Here is a 15,442-nt window from a genome sequence, read left to right as displayed (position 1 = left end):
AATCAAATCCAGAGGCAAACCTGTTTAACTTTAAACTGTATTTTTGTCCCGTGCACGGCTACATCTTCATAATCAGGTACATGCTGCATGTGCCCTGCCTATGTTTTTTTTTTTTTTTTAAAAACTGATTTATATTCTGAAGGTTTTGTTTTTTAAAGATTCAGCTCCATGCGACTCAGTGCTCCCCCAAACACCCCAACCCTCCAACTGGCTCTCTATGTGCAGGCGTGATAATAGATGAATTTAACATTCAGTGAAAGCCATAGTTTCACGCTTCACTAACTTGCACTATTATTTAGGACAGACTCATGGATTGATGTTCTAATGAAGACTAGGTAGTCGTGATCAGATTCCTGATGGGCTACCTGAGGGGAGAAGTCGGTCTCAAGTGATGGAACGCACATCTCGCAGCTCAGCCAATTGCATTAGCAGGCTCCACCACACTGGCTAAGCTGACTGGTTACAGCTAAAGGGTTTTTCATTGCCCCCCAAACCCCAGCCCCCATGTCCTCTCATAACTAACAAGCTTAACTCTACTTGTCCATATTCTGTGAACATAGACAGTGGTGAACAGAACCAAACAAAATGAAATGGTGCAGGGGACTGAAAAGAATCGGTCATGTATGTACTGTGGCAAATGTAAGCAGCGTGTTTCAGACTAGAACATGTACTGGCTCTCATGTAGCTCTCAAAGGCATTGAACCTTTTTTTTTTTAAAATCACGTCCTTATCTTTTGCAAATATTTTACCACTGGTATCTAAGCTGAATTATAAACATGGTTGCTACGTGAGAAAGAACAGTAATATAGTGAATTTTAGCAACTGGAGCACAATCTAGGATTTACTTTTGAGAGGGCATATTTGTAGTATGATAATATTTTCCTCTTCTCTGCCCTGTGTGGCGTCTAATTTAGAAAACGTTGACATGCAAACCTAACTTAATATACGGCAGCATCTCTTTTAATTGGCCAGATGAACTTGCTTTTTGGGATAAAGTTTGCCTGAAGTTTGGATGTAGTTTCAAAGCAGATATATTGATTTGTATGGAGATGAGATAAAATATGAATGACAGTTCTAACATTCTTAATAGCAACTCCTGCTGGCACAGAGGAGCATGTGCTGCAAGTACAAGTACATACATCTGTAAGTATTAGAATATTTGCTTTTGTGGACTGCTTCACTGACTGGATTGATTCCCATTTTTTACAGTTCATGGTTACGTCTATTGATCATAATCTCCTGGCATGGCACCCAGTTTGACACTTACTGTCGGGTTATGTGAGGAATAGTTTTCCAGAACCAGGAAGGCTAAAGTGAGTTGTTCATTGTGGCCACACACAAATGTGGGAGGATGAGCTGGCCGTCATAGAGATGCAGGATAAAGGTGCGCATTTTCTGACAATCTGCCTGCTCAGGTATTCAGAGAGTTGCATTTGGTTGCAAACACAAAATGTGACAGAAATGGCTGTGCAATGGATGAAAGAGAGAGCTTAAAACCCAATTAGCATTCTCACCTCTCCACAGCTGCACACTGACTGCATGAAGTGGGTGTAAATGTTGAGATTCTTCAATTCAAAAAGTCTTAAAAATTGGTGGACGCAACACCTTAACTCTGATGTCAGGAGAGTGTGGCAGGTGGGAGTTTTTCGAGCTACTTGACCACAGGTTATATTTTTATGCACTCATTTTACAGTATTTCAAGTTCAACTCTTGCTTTCAGTATCCTATATTTTTCTGAATTGAAAACACTTCCAGTTTTGCATTTTCTTCTGCTGGAACCCTGAAGATCTTCTGTCTTCAACCTTTATTAGGAGTTTGTCAGCTTTCTTCATAGCTGTGCACCTACATGCATGATGAGGGAAGAAAAAATAATCCTAGTGATGTAAGTAAATAATGTTATTTCTCTGATACACTTAAAAATGGATGATGGGATGTAATGTGAGACACAATTCCACAAATAAGACAGCTTTTTCCTATCATGTATTATTTCACCATGATTATTATGGATTCAGGTCAGAAATTCAGAGCATAAATTAAAGTCAGTCAATAATGATCAAGAATTCCATTTGAGAGGCAGATCTATGTGGAGGAACTGCAATGTAAGTATGTGTTCCATTATTAAAGGGTATATTAACAATTTTAGATTGTGTGCCACATCATAATTACAGTATATCTGTACATAAAACAGTGCAGGGCTGTTACGTGTTCTGTTGACATAATAAATGACATGACAATTTCCTCAATAGTCCACACAGAGGCTTACAGTCGTCTTACAGAGTCTTACAGAGGCTCAATATAGTAGATGTCAAGCCATGAATGTATATATTATTTTAAACCTTCATTAACAAGCTATCAATCAGAGCGTATTGATTTCTTGCCACTAAGGGAAAATAAAGGGATCAGAGCAGCTTTTCTATTTGGAGATGCTATTTATTTTCAGTGGATGATAATAGACTGCTGATGGTTAAGTGTGAATTTTGACTGCAACAGCTGTGCCACCTATAAGAGGAGGTGTGAATTGGATTGCTCCTCATTGTCCAGTCTGGCCTGATGCGACTGACCGCCTCCGCTCTACGGCTAATATGATTGACTGCTCCACTGTCGGTTGACTAATGTAATTGTCTGCGGCTGTTTTGGAGGGGTCTTGATCAGTGTAATTGGCAGAGGTTCCTCCTTGGTCACGGCAGGATCAAGTCACCTCCTGGGCGTAGACAGCCGCAGCAGGCCCGTGTTGGAGCTGCCGAGTGGAGCAGCCAGATTGCCCGGCGACGGTAGGCCAGCCACACCAGCAGCAGCATCACCGTGACAAGAGAGGAGCCAGCCACCATGCTGACAATGACCAGAGCCAGGTCCAGCTCTGATGGGTCTGAAAATCAAACAGAGAAAAGACCTGATGAGGCTGCAGCCATGATTTTGTTTGTGCATTGTCCTCTAGGTGAAAAAAAAAACAAAACATCCTCACTGAATCGAAAATGTCTGTCATAGTGTAGAGCAGATTTCCATGATGAAACCATGGAAAATGTGCACGCAGAGACCCACTTAACAATATAGCTCTTCTCTTTCTACTATTGATAAATGGCATGGTCATCTCTCATTTCCTGTCTGTCCTGCAGCCTCTCCTGTGCATCATCCGTTATCTCAGATTGATCATTTTTGTTTAAGGCTTTGCTAATAATTACCTATCTCCTCCGGGAAGGTAGAATTCTTCACTTGTTTCAGCATGGGACCGAAGGATATGCGATTTCTGAGATTGGTGACAATATTCCTGGGACCGTCTGAGGGAAATGTACTCCTCTGCTGGAGGCATTGCTATAAAAAGACGAGGGAAATACAGTGTGAGTATGAAAAATGATAGAGTATCTAACGGGTAATTAGCTTTTTGGAAGAAGGATTGTTTTTATTTTTATTTTCAGAGATAGCAGGACCAATGTACAGAAATAGCAATGGCAGTAATACACTTGTCTGATAAATATTTCTAAAAGCTGTTTTCTTTTGTGTTATTTGTGTGGGTGAAAGGGCAGGAGCAGAAACATCTATTTCAAACAGAGGGCTGGAAACAGGTTTGGAGCAGAAAAGCAGCACTTTCCTTTAATCCAAGTGGTCCATTCTGATTTGTGGCAGTTTAAACAAGATAGCTGAGAATCATCTCAACAGAGAAAGATTTATTAATTGACAAAAACATTTGATCTGCAATCTATCTATATTTTACCTGTGATGTGTTTCTACAGCTGGACTTTGGAACTGATTGACTTTACATCCATTGTCTCTGGGCTGTCCATATTTGAATACAATATTAGTATAGACTAAAGTGATAATCTGACATGATTGATCTCTGTCTGGAGGACAATATGAACTATTCATTGAACAGCACGGTCTATCTATTATAGCCAGTCATTTTGTGGAAGGACCTCTGGTTGAATTCTGGTTGAATTTACTGAGCATACAGGGTCATTGTCTTTATTCTTTTTTTGTGTTGTTTTTGTGTTTCTATTTTTTTTAAATTATATATATTTGTAAAATTACAAAACCAGCAATACTTTTTCTGTCAGTCAAGAAATGGTGCTGAATAACAAGGTAAGACAGAAAAACAATTTTAAGGTACAGAAGACAAAAAGATCAATGAATGTGTTCAAAGAAAGTTGTGGTTTATGTAGATAACTGTCTAAGTTCGTACTGTGAGTACACACATATTGTAATCTTGTTTGAACAATGTTTTGTAAACTGATGGCAACACCACAGATTGCAATTAAACATAAATACACTTTTCTTAAAATGCACACAGAGAACATAGCCACACTAGAATCATAAGTAATGTGAGAACTGAAGAAGTGCTCTTCAAAGGTAGACATCAAAATGAGTCTCCAGAGTTCGTCCTCTGGCTCACCTCCGCCCTCCAACACACACTTGTCAGATGATTCACTCTTGCCCATTAAATCAGAGGCCTCATTCCCACAACAGCAGGATGTAGCGGTCCACATCACAGCCTCAGCATTATTCTGAAACTTTGCAAAGACCTTATCTGACCTACAGAGCCGATAATGACATGACGGATGTTTTAGGCTGCCAGACTTGCATTCCCATCTAATACACAGTTCCTATTGCTGTGCTAGGATATTTAAATCACACACCACCCCAATTCAGGAAAATGTTTGATCCTTGTCTTTATATAATCCGTCCTCTCTTAATTTTTCCATCACATTCATCCATATATTAATTTCCCTCTTCCTCTGTACCTCACTCACCTTGGTCCCTCTTATTGCTCTTCTCCTCAGCTCATTTACAAATGCTTGTCCTCCCCTCATCTGTCTCCATATTTTCACAGTGTCACACCCTGTGTAACTAAATTTAAATCGCTCTGAGCTGCTCATTCTTTCGTCCACTCGCATTCATTGCCCTGCGCGCCCGCTGCAATCTTACCCTTTCGCAGTCGGAGTGGTTCCTCAGGCAGACACTGAGATCGCAGTGTAGGTACACTACTGAGTAATTAATCATTTGGAAGAGACTGATGGTGAAGCTGGCACTGGTTGACAGGGCACTGGGCAGCAGCGTGATCCCCGCTGGATCTGCTGCTAACCTGCGGCACCGGCACAAATGTATAGTACAACCTTAGTGGAGCCATTTTCCTCAAAAGAAATGGTGAAATGTTTACAGAAAATGGTTTAACCAAGAATGCCCTGCAGGTGAAGTCATGCAGACCAGTTTGCGATGAATTCTTTTGTGGCAAATTAACTTGAAATCTTAAGAGAAAACAAATCTTGTTAGGTAAAGGTCAGATTTTTCTGTGTGTATGATATGCTGTAAAATTAGTATCATCACTCAAGCTGTGTAATAATAAGTTGGGGTGTCAGAATCAGAATTATGGTGATTTTTTTTAACCGCTTTACTCAGTCTCTGTGACTTTAAAGCAGTTTTTTCCTCATTCCACCTCGAAAGGTATGCATTATAAATAAATGTGCCACCGGTGTAAACACTGTAAAAGTGTTCCGTTCAGACACACAATAAAAATCAACAGCCACCCTTCTCACATTTTGACATGTGCTACAGGTTATGCATTTATACTGCTGCTTCTTTTAGTGCACGGGAGAATTTCCATCTATCCAACTGATGCTGGCTCAGAGAGATAACTCCTCTTTACCAGGAATATTCAGCTCTTAAAAATGTGCCTGCAGCTCTCCAGATTGATATGGATTATCATTACACTGTTTCTCTAGTGGGCACATTTGTAAGCAGTGTGGCCCAGTTGAGTTAAGAATGGCACAGAAGTTAGGAATTAATCACGGATGTCAGTTTTTTATGATTTATTTTAGTCAAATTGAAGCATGTACTTTGAACTATAGAGCATACGTTTTTGGATGGTTGCACATATATCAGTTAATGTAGTTTAAATTTACCACTATGTAACTCTTTATGTACTAAATCTACTCTTCTGTGTTTGCCTTCAACACATTTTCTCAAATGTTTTTGCACAAATTAAGCCTTTTCACTGAAATCTAGAGGCTTCCCAGCGTACCTCGAGAATAGGCAGCAGGTGGAGTTGGTGAGGTCAGGCTGGGTAGTCGGGGACAGACAGCAGGAGGTGACCTCAAGGTTGATCTGACTGTTGTTTGTCTTCAGGTCGATGACTACTCTGAGGTTCCCCAGGGCAGGCACAGTGTCACCTGGCTCCACACCTCCACCCAGATTGAGACTCATTTCTGCTGTGTAGTTCCCACTGCCACACAGGTCATCTGAAACTTCTGTTACACTACCAACAGATTCATCTTTTTTTTTTTCAATTTGCAAAAAGAAAGGTTTGCCCACTAATGTAATACATTTCTTAACCATACAACCACATCAGAAAGGTTATTAATTTTAGGGTATATAATAATATACTGTGCGTACTTACTTCTCACATACTAATTTGTTTCTGTCCATTTTGCTGCATTATTAAAATCAACTTTGGGGAAATGAAACTCGCATGTGTAATCCATCAGAGCAAACGCTTTCACCACTCCTGTCTTTGAAAACTCTCCTCCATCCTTTTGCTGTTGTAGTTTAAAAAAAAAAAAAAAAAACTCTACTGCTGTCTTCATTTACAGGCACCAAAAAATATTGTTTCCTTGTCTGGAAAAAAATCCAAAAATTCAGCAAAAAAATTCCCCAAATTTCTGAAAATTTGTAAAACCTTCAGCAAGAAAATTCCAATGATTCCTTAAAATTTTAATTTAAAAAAATCCCCAAATTTGGCAAGAAAATTCTTTTAAATATTTTCAAAAAATGAGTAGAAATCTCCAAAACATCCAGAAAATATCTAAAATGACTGCATATATATCAGTTAAACTTGTGATATTTTCTTGAGTGACATTCAGAAAAAAATCAACCAAAATCCAGCGAAATTTGCTGGATTTTGGTTGATTTTTTTTCTCAGTGTCATTAAAGAAACTTTTTTTTTTCACATTTCTTTTTCCACCAAAAAAATGTTCAAAAATTTCCCCAAAATTTTGAAAATGTTTGAAGTTTCACTGTGAAAATCTATTTTTTTCCACATTTTGAAACTTTAAAACGAGTCAGTTTTCACCGGCAGGACAACACAAGTAGCCTAGCCGCGCTAGACAACCAACGGCAACAAATTTAATTCTCTGCCAGGGTGGGTCTAGTTACCCTCCATAAGGCTCGACGTTGGATGCTCCTAAAACTGGCCGGACCAATCACCATGAAGTGTAGAGTCAACTAGCCTAGCTGCGCTAGACAACCCACGGCAACGAATTTAATTCTCTGCCAGGGTCGACAACAAAAACGATAACAGTCGTTGAGCTCCATTAGCACCGACTCTGAATAATCTTTCTGTTAACATGTCTGTAATATACTTGAGCTTCACCCATTGACTGTATAAATAAGGCTTCACCGAACTACAGCATCCTCTGATTTCCGGCGCTCTAGGAGCCTATTCGTTGCGCTGATTGGTTGTATACCTACCCAATTGCTGCAGAGTGATTTGATAGACAACCTTTTAGCCTGCCTCCCTCCCTGTCAAGCGTGCCCAGACCCTTGCATCTTCAGAGCATGGGTCTAGCATGGCTAGGCTACAATACGAGGGTTAAGCATGCTTAAAATTCTGACTAGTTGTCAAACAGTTTCCTATTAACTGAAAATAAGACTCGACAGTCTGTGGCCACTAGCGAGCCAATTAAGTTTAGTGAATATGATGATTACCATACTCTCTGTCTTTGCTTACCTTGTTCCCATGCTAACATTTGCTAATCAGGACTCTACACACAGTGGACACTTGAGGTTGAAAGGAATGTCTGCAGTAGAAAAATATTTTCCTAGTAAAAGCACTGCACGAACGAGTCAGACCGACCGTACAAGAGTGACTAAACTAAATTCGCAAGATTTTTCACACACTTGCGGCTGATTTTTGTTTATCTTCCTATTTCAGACTTGATCCTCACATGACTACACAACACTGCTATGCTTTCAGAAAGAACACACCTAGATATTGGATTAGATTAGCAGTGCCATACAAGGCAACATGTTGAACCTGCTCATAACTACATTACAGCAGCAATATTGAGTTACACTACCAGTCAAAAGTTTGAACACACCTTCTCATTCACGGGTTTTTATTTATTTGTATTATTTTTTACATTAATACTTAATATTAACACTTTTTTGTTCACAACATAATTCTGTATGCATTCTTTTATAGTTTTGATGTCCAGTATTAATCTACAATGTATGAAATAATTCAATAAAAATCACTGAATGAGAAGGTGTGCAAGCTTTCGACTGGTAGTGTACACTGTTTAAAAAAATAAAAAAAATAAGTCATTTTAATTTTTTTTCTCCTTATTCTGCAGTTTTTCTTTTATTTTTGAAATCCATAAACCATAATTAAATATGAATGTACATGTCCAATGTACAATAATCTAAAAAAAATCTATGTGAATAATTTCCATTTTTTAAAGATTTTTTTGTTTACATCAAGACTGTAATTTCACTTATTTCCTTTTTTTTTTTAAAGGTTGGAACTGTTAAATCAACAAATTTTAATATATCATTAACTTTATATACAAGAAGGGACAATTAGTTATGTAATTTTACATAAATTTGTTGTTATTGTTAACATTTGTTTGTTAAATGACAAATCTTATGTGTGATTCCAGATGGTTTCACAACAAACATATTGACAAAAAGTGTTTTCATTAGTGTATAATATCTACAAGAACTGGTCATCTAAAATACAGTATCTGTCTGTCTGTATTGTTGTAAATTCACAGTTTTTAAACATGTAAATATTCTTCAATAAACATTAAATAGTCGGAAAATATAAATAATGTCATGTAAAATTAAGGCTATAAAATGTATTTTAGTTTTTTAAAATGTACTGTATCTACTGTTGTTATTTTCCCATTATTTTTTTTTACCCACCTGCTGTGACAGTGCCATTTCTTTCTCACTACTACTTTTTCTCTTTTTTGGATGCCGTGAGGATAAAACGAAGCAGTTGGCTGTGATGGAGTACCTACTTAACAGCTTAAGTCTTGCAAAATCACCAGTATGACTCTTCAATCTGTTGCCACATGATTGATAGATATTGTAGAATAACAGAGTTAAATAATAACATTACCCAGAGAGATACAGATGAGGTGAGGTCCTCCTCTTGTGCTTCATCCCTGGTACTTCTAATTCAGACTCTTGAACCACCACCTCTCCATGAGCCACAGCACGCGCTGACCTGGTGGCTTTTTGTGCTTCAAATATCTCAGTGTGACCTGTTCCTCTGTTTAATTGTGTTTTTGTGTTTTTTTCAGCGACCAGCATCTGCTCAGTCGTCTTTATTGTGGTCTGCACAGTAGTCGCTTCAGGTTCAGATAAAGCGACCCCTGTTGCAGTAACCTCCTGGGCTTCAGAGGTCCCTTTGTGAAAGTGTCTTTGTGTTGTTTTCTTTACAAACGGAGCCTGCTCAGGTGTCTGGGGCCTCTCCAAAATAACAGTTTTATCTGTAACACTCCTGGCCTTATTTGATGTCGTCTCCTCAGCGCTGGCATGGCCATGATCAGATTTAGTGGTGACTGGTGAAAGCACAGCGTATTTGAGGTCGGTGGCCTCTGGTGTAACCTTTCCAAGTGGAGGACAGTCAGAGCTACAGTTGTCATTGTCTGAGTTTGTATCAGGAGTGTTCTCTTTACTGAAATGATCTCTTCCTCTGTTTCCAGCCTGTGTTTTATACATTTCCTCAGTATGATCAGTCTCACCTGCTCCAACTGCTGCTCCAGTAATGTCGACTGACTTAGCACAGCCAATTGTCCTACAGCTGGTTGTATTGATAACCTTTGCAAGCAAGATTTTCAAAGGTGTTATAGAATCAGTCACAGCTCCAAATATCACTTGACTTCTTAAAGTTTTCTCAGGCAATAAATGCTCCTTATGTTGCTTTTTTCTGTCCATTGTATGTGCTGCAGAAATGCTCTCACGAACAAAAGCACTCTTTGTTGTGGTTTTTATGTCTTCTAATAATGAAAGTTTCTCTCTTTTGACCGTGGTAGATGTTGTGCCATGTGCCTCTCTAGCTCTGTGGGTAGTTTCCAACAAACCTGCTTGGACGCTGTGTTCTGCGTCATTATTAATAGGATGTGTTATTGCAATCGTAGCGGGCAGGGCATGCTGGCTTTGTTCAGTAGCCTGTACTGAAGTTTCATGGTCAGGCTGCTCTACAGTCTGCGTTTCTTTTGTGTTTTTTCTTTTCACAGCAGGGATTAGTTTGCCAGAAGTGGGAGTTATGGAAGGCATGCTCAGTGGCAGAGGCTCATGATTATTGGACTGCCCCATATGGTCGGTATGTGTAGCCTGAGATGACTTTTTGGAGACGACAGACACACTCTCACTGGTGGTAGGCAGTGATTCATGATCTTCCGCGGACACAGCGAAACCACCTATGCTAGCAGTTGCTGCCAGAGACACAAAGTCATTGGTTTTAGTGGTGATTATCTGAAAGTGAGAAATAACTTTCATTATCTGCTCAGAAATCTGCTGTGTGGTTTTACTGAGGTCTGTCGGGTCACTTGTGAAATTACTGTGTGGAACAGGGAGGGTGTCCTTGCTTACGGTGCTTCGTGGTGAGGAGGGATTATTTTGCTTTTCAGCTGTTTTTGCTGCATGATGTGTCGTATCAAAAATAGCCTTGTTAGTCACATCTTTAGCCTGTATTTTAGTCATTTCAGGCAGACTATCTGACTCAACAAATGTAGGGGTGCCAGCTGGATCATTTGTGTCCATCACAGGTATTGCAAATTCATTCATAACATGCACAAAATCCTCATTTATAGCCTGCTCGGTCCCATTCGGTGTATCAGCTACACTCATGATAGAAACAGTACTTTCTAACTGGGACAGGTGAATATTCTTGTGGGTCGCTGGGACTGTATTGTTTGCTTCATCATAGTGATCTATATCGAGCGGGTCAGTCTGGTTACTCTCATTGTTGTTTCTTATTGCTAGCTTCTCAGCCTGTGGTATAGACAAAGAGCTGAGTTCATCAGTGTTATTGGCCTGGCGTGTGTTTGTTTGCGATATAAAAGTGGAGCTGTTCTTTTCATCTCTCTCCTCTGTGATTTGCTTCGTGACTATATCTGTTACTTTTGAGGTCACCATCATTCGCACGCTGTCATTATCTCTAGATTGATTTGCCTCATCAGCAGTCCCTAACAAGGACTCAGCATGGTCACTTCCACTATTTACATATTCCCTCACTATTTTTTGTACCGACACTGATCTAGTTAAGCCTGTCAGGCTATAGGTGCCAGGTAAACTGTCACCTCCAAGCAGCCTGAGATTTACCGGCGGTGACACGCTGCTGAGAGGCAATTGATCGTTTTCTGCTGTAGGGCTCATTGATGCCATTAGGGTCTGTACAGATCTGTGCTCGTTATCGTCAACAGGAGCATGCAAAGTATCTGGACCGGCTGTCTGTTCTGACAGTTTAAATGAGCATGGCTGGCCTGCAGTCATGTCAAAAGAGGAGGAGGGCTGAGTTATCTGAGGGGCAGACTGCCCTTCATGAGGTGGCAACTGGCCGATGGAGATGTGGGTCTCAGATGACAAAGCTGTGGCTGTGGGTGGCTCACTAGATGAGTCATTATACATCTGCTGGCGTGTAGCAGGATTCAGTGATGGTGTAATGAATTCTGCTTGCTCGCTCTCAGTTGTGGTATGTAAACCCATATTGGCCTTCAAATCTAAGGCACTAAATTTATGCCTGTGATCTGGGATGCTGTAAATAATTGATATATTGAGAGTAGAACTATTTACTTTAAAGTGTGGCTGAGTTCTAGTGAACCCAGCAGGCACTGCTGGTCGAGCCGTGGTGAGTGACAACATGCTACTGATGCTGTTTAGAGCAGGGTGAGTCGATTTAGCGGCACCACTGTGCAGGGAAATTGCAGGCTTTAACATGTCCTTAAAGTTGGAACTGCTAACTTCAAATGTGTGTAAGAGTTTTGATCTGGTGGTCACAGAAAATGTAGCTCCAACAACTTTGTTCCGAGAGCTTCTTTTAGTAAACGATGATATATTTCCATGCTTTGGAAGCAGAGCCCCGAGTGTAGACAGATGAGGTTTAATTTCTGTGTTTGGCTCTTCAGGAAGAGGCACAATTTTTGATAGTTTTGGGCTCAGAGTTGAACCCAGTGGTCTGTGATTGCTTGTCATTTTGTCAGAAGATGACTTACTTGCATTCTCCACAGTTTGGGAAGTATTTTCACCCAGATGAATGCCCGTCTGCTCGGTGGATTCCAACTGTTTAATCAAAGTGTGGCAGGAAGACAGATTTTTAACAGTGTGCCCTTTGTCTCTGTTAAGTTCTTTTAAAGCAGTTGTAGGTGCAAGGGGAACATTTGTCATGTTCTCCTTCACTATTTCCCCATTACATTTTATGCCTTCCTTGCCCGATGTTTGCTTGCTTCGAGCATCGGCTTCTTCTGTCGTCAAAGCCTCTCTCTGCTTTGCAGCTTCTCTGGTAGAACTCTCTGTATTTATTTCAATCCCGACTTTTCTTTCAACACTTTCTTCATCACTTACTTTCTCTACTCGCCGATCTTTGTCTTGTATCAGACTTGCATCAACCTTTCTGCCTTCCTTCTGACTTGTTTTGAGGTCATGATCTTCCATTTCTTTTGCCTCCCTGTCTGTGTTTTGACTTATCGTTGCCTCGGTATTAATTATTTGTTCCTGTTTTGTGCTTTCTGTCCTATCTAATCGAAATAATTCCTTTCCTTTTTCCTTAAATTCATCCTCTCTGCTCTCGTCTTCCTCCTGCAAGTTAAGTATGTCTTTGCCCTCCATCTTTAGCAGGTCTTTATCTTCATTGTCTGCAATTGCCATAAACACCTGTTCATTTCTGTGGCCCATCTGCAGATTATTGGCTACTAGTGACTCTCTGAGTAAATGGCCACTGTATTTTGCAAAAGATCTCTGTGTTGGTGCCACAATCTCATCATTGTTAACATCAAGAGTCCCATCCTCAATGATTGTTGATTGAGTCTCTGAAAATCTGCTTGTTGTCACTTTCTTTGAAAATGACTTGCTTGAAGATACAAAGTCCTCTCTTGATCCTGTGAGAAACAACATCCCAGGCACGGCTTTTCTTGTTGTAAAGGTTGGAATTTGTGGTTCTTTATTTGCTGGTTCTGGGGCATCAACAAAAGACTGTTTATCAATGCCACGTACAGTGTTAAATGTATGAGAATCTTGCTCATCTGCCAAGTGTGTCTTTGTGGTTCGAGATGCAAGCTGGATGGCAGAATCCTTTGCCAACAAAGTCAATGTGGGTCCTTTAGTGCAGGAGCTTGGTTTAGCTAGTGTATTACTCCTCAATGCAGAGATCAAAGAGTCCATTCTTCCCGTCAGAAGCTTAGTCTCAAGATTTTTGACTGCCGAAGTGGTTGACCTGCTAAAGCTTAAGGGTGTTTTTGCACCATAAGCTTCAGTCAAACTCAATCTTGCAGTTGGATGTGATGCCTTGCTGTGGTCACTACCTTCATGAAGACTTTTCTGACTGCTGTTGAGAGCTTCAGCGGTGACAGGCGAATTGCTTACTGGTTGACCAGAAGGTTGGTTTTGAATAAAAACATTTTTGAAGTTTGTTGAGACACTGTGAGGAGCATTTTTCTTTGTCTCACTGAAATACATCAGTTCTGACTGTGGTTCCCTGACATTCACCTTTTCTCCAAACATCTCATGTTTTCCATTTTCTACTGGTTTCCTTACGGTATAAAGTGACTTTGAGGAGCGATAAAGTGCTGTGGTTGTTGAGATCGGTCTCTCAGTGACAAAAGTTTCACCGAGATACATGAGCCTTGATTGTTTCTCTGTGTCTTTTCTTGTTGATGACATCTCAGCAAGAGAGCGAGTGACACGTGCAACTGTTTCTGTATCTGAGAGAAAGGACTTGATTTGAGAATTATTCAATATGCTTTCACTAAGATTCAAAGTGTTATTGAAGGATGAAGAAAGAAATGTCTGACTGTGAACTAGTCCTCCTTTCTCACGAAAATCAGAGTGCTTGGTTTTGTTTTGGTGACTGATCGTTTCGTTCAGTATTTCTTCTCGTTCTCCAGTTGACTGTGGATGTAAACTGGTTAATGAGGTTGCAAACTGATTGAATTCTAAAGTGAACCCCTCGATACTGAGGGAGTCTGGAAAGCCAGGAGTTGACAGGGCAGGCAGAGCCACAGATTTCTCAGTGGACGCTGCTCTTCCATCTTTCACGCACGTCAAACACAAGTTCATCATAGCATTTCCTCTCCCTGAATCTTCTGCTGTATCACTTTGGAAGATTGATTGCTGTGAACCAAGCACATCCACATTTCTTCCTGGGTTCATAATCCCCTCGCCCTGAGATTGTTTGTCATCATTGTCATTACGTAGCACAGCCAGGTCATCAAGTACATGAGGATGAGATGCAGATAGGATTGGAACTCCCAGCCCTCCGTCAGAAGATAAGAGAGTAACAGAATTAGTGTTTCTTTGATTCCCATCATTGAGAGTATGAAGCTTAGGACGGGCTTTCACTGCATCTGAAGGCAAATGGACCTCTGGCTTAGAGGTGCCATCCATCATCGATTCCAATGAAGCTTTGGCTGAAGAGAAAATGATCCTTTCATAATTAGAGATCAGTGGGATTTCTGATTTGATGTCAGTCTCCAAAGATGATAGATTTTCTCTTGTTGACGTGAGAGAGTTTTGCCCAGTTCTGAAAACAGAGTGTTCTGTCCCTCGTAAATAAATTTCAGCTGATGCTTTAGTGATTTGTGTCCTCTCATAAGGTTGTGTTGGTCTGGTGTCAAACAAGATAGCCCCTGGAAACTTGGCAGTCAGTGCCATTGCAGTGTGTCGATGTGTATTCACTGTAGGTATTGCTTCTGTGCCATGACCAATTGTGATTTCCTTTTTCAAAGGCCGATCTTTTGTGACAGTTGTGTCTTTTGTTTGTTCTGTGAGGTAACCTTGGAAATCTTCATTGTCTGCCCTGACTATGAAGAAAAAGCAAAACATGTCACTCAGTTTATTTTTTTCCCACCAAAGACTATTCTTAAACTGCTATATGAAAAAACACTTTATGCCACAAACCAAACACCATATTTCTGCTTTTAAAATTTAGCAATGCTTGCCATCCATCAATATTTATTTAGATTAGTCCCAGTAATTACAATAATGCAGTGCAGCTATGTATTAAGATATAACAAAGTTGGCATAATATATTTATTTTATCAACATTATATTGTATATATTTTTGTATAAAAATGTAAACCTCTAATGAACAGCAGACCATGATAAATAGTATGTCAGGAGATCCAGATAATCAGAACACAAAAGTCATGTTGCTCCAAAAATAACAAATTTTAAGGAAATTTGGTGCAGCTGTAAAAACTGTTTTGATGATCAAATTAAGTGATATTGCCTG

General features: G+C 40.0%; 1 long non-coding RNA gene across 1 annotated transcript; it reads right to left on the bottom strand.

Moving 5' to 3' along the window:
* Window positions 1–1,791: 1,791 nt before the first annotated feature.
* On the bottom strand, window positions 1,792–5,068 carry LOC127536774 (uncharacterized). Its single transcript, XR_007945964.1, has 3 exons — window positions 4,918–5,068; window positions 3,180–3,309; window positions 1,792–2,866 (listed from the first exon to the last, which is right to left on the bottom strand). It is a non-coding gene; the product is annotated as an uncharacterized LOC127536774 (long non-coding RNA).
* Between the last annotated feature and the right edge of the window lie 10,374 nt (window positions 5,069–15,442).

This window comes from Acanthochromis polyacanthus, chromosome 13 (genome assembly GCF_021347895.1).
Source record: "Acanthochromis polyacanthus isolate Apoly-LR-REF ecotype Palm Island chromosome 13, KAUST_Apoly_ChrSc, whole genome shotgun sequence".
Taxonomy (NCBI): Eukaryota; Metazoa; Chordata; class Actinopteri; family Pomacentridae; genus Acanthochromis; species Acanthochromis polyacanthus.
Note: the sequence above shows the minus strand (reverse complement) of the source record. Positions and strands in the feature narration are given on the sequence as shown.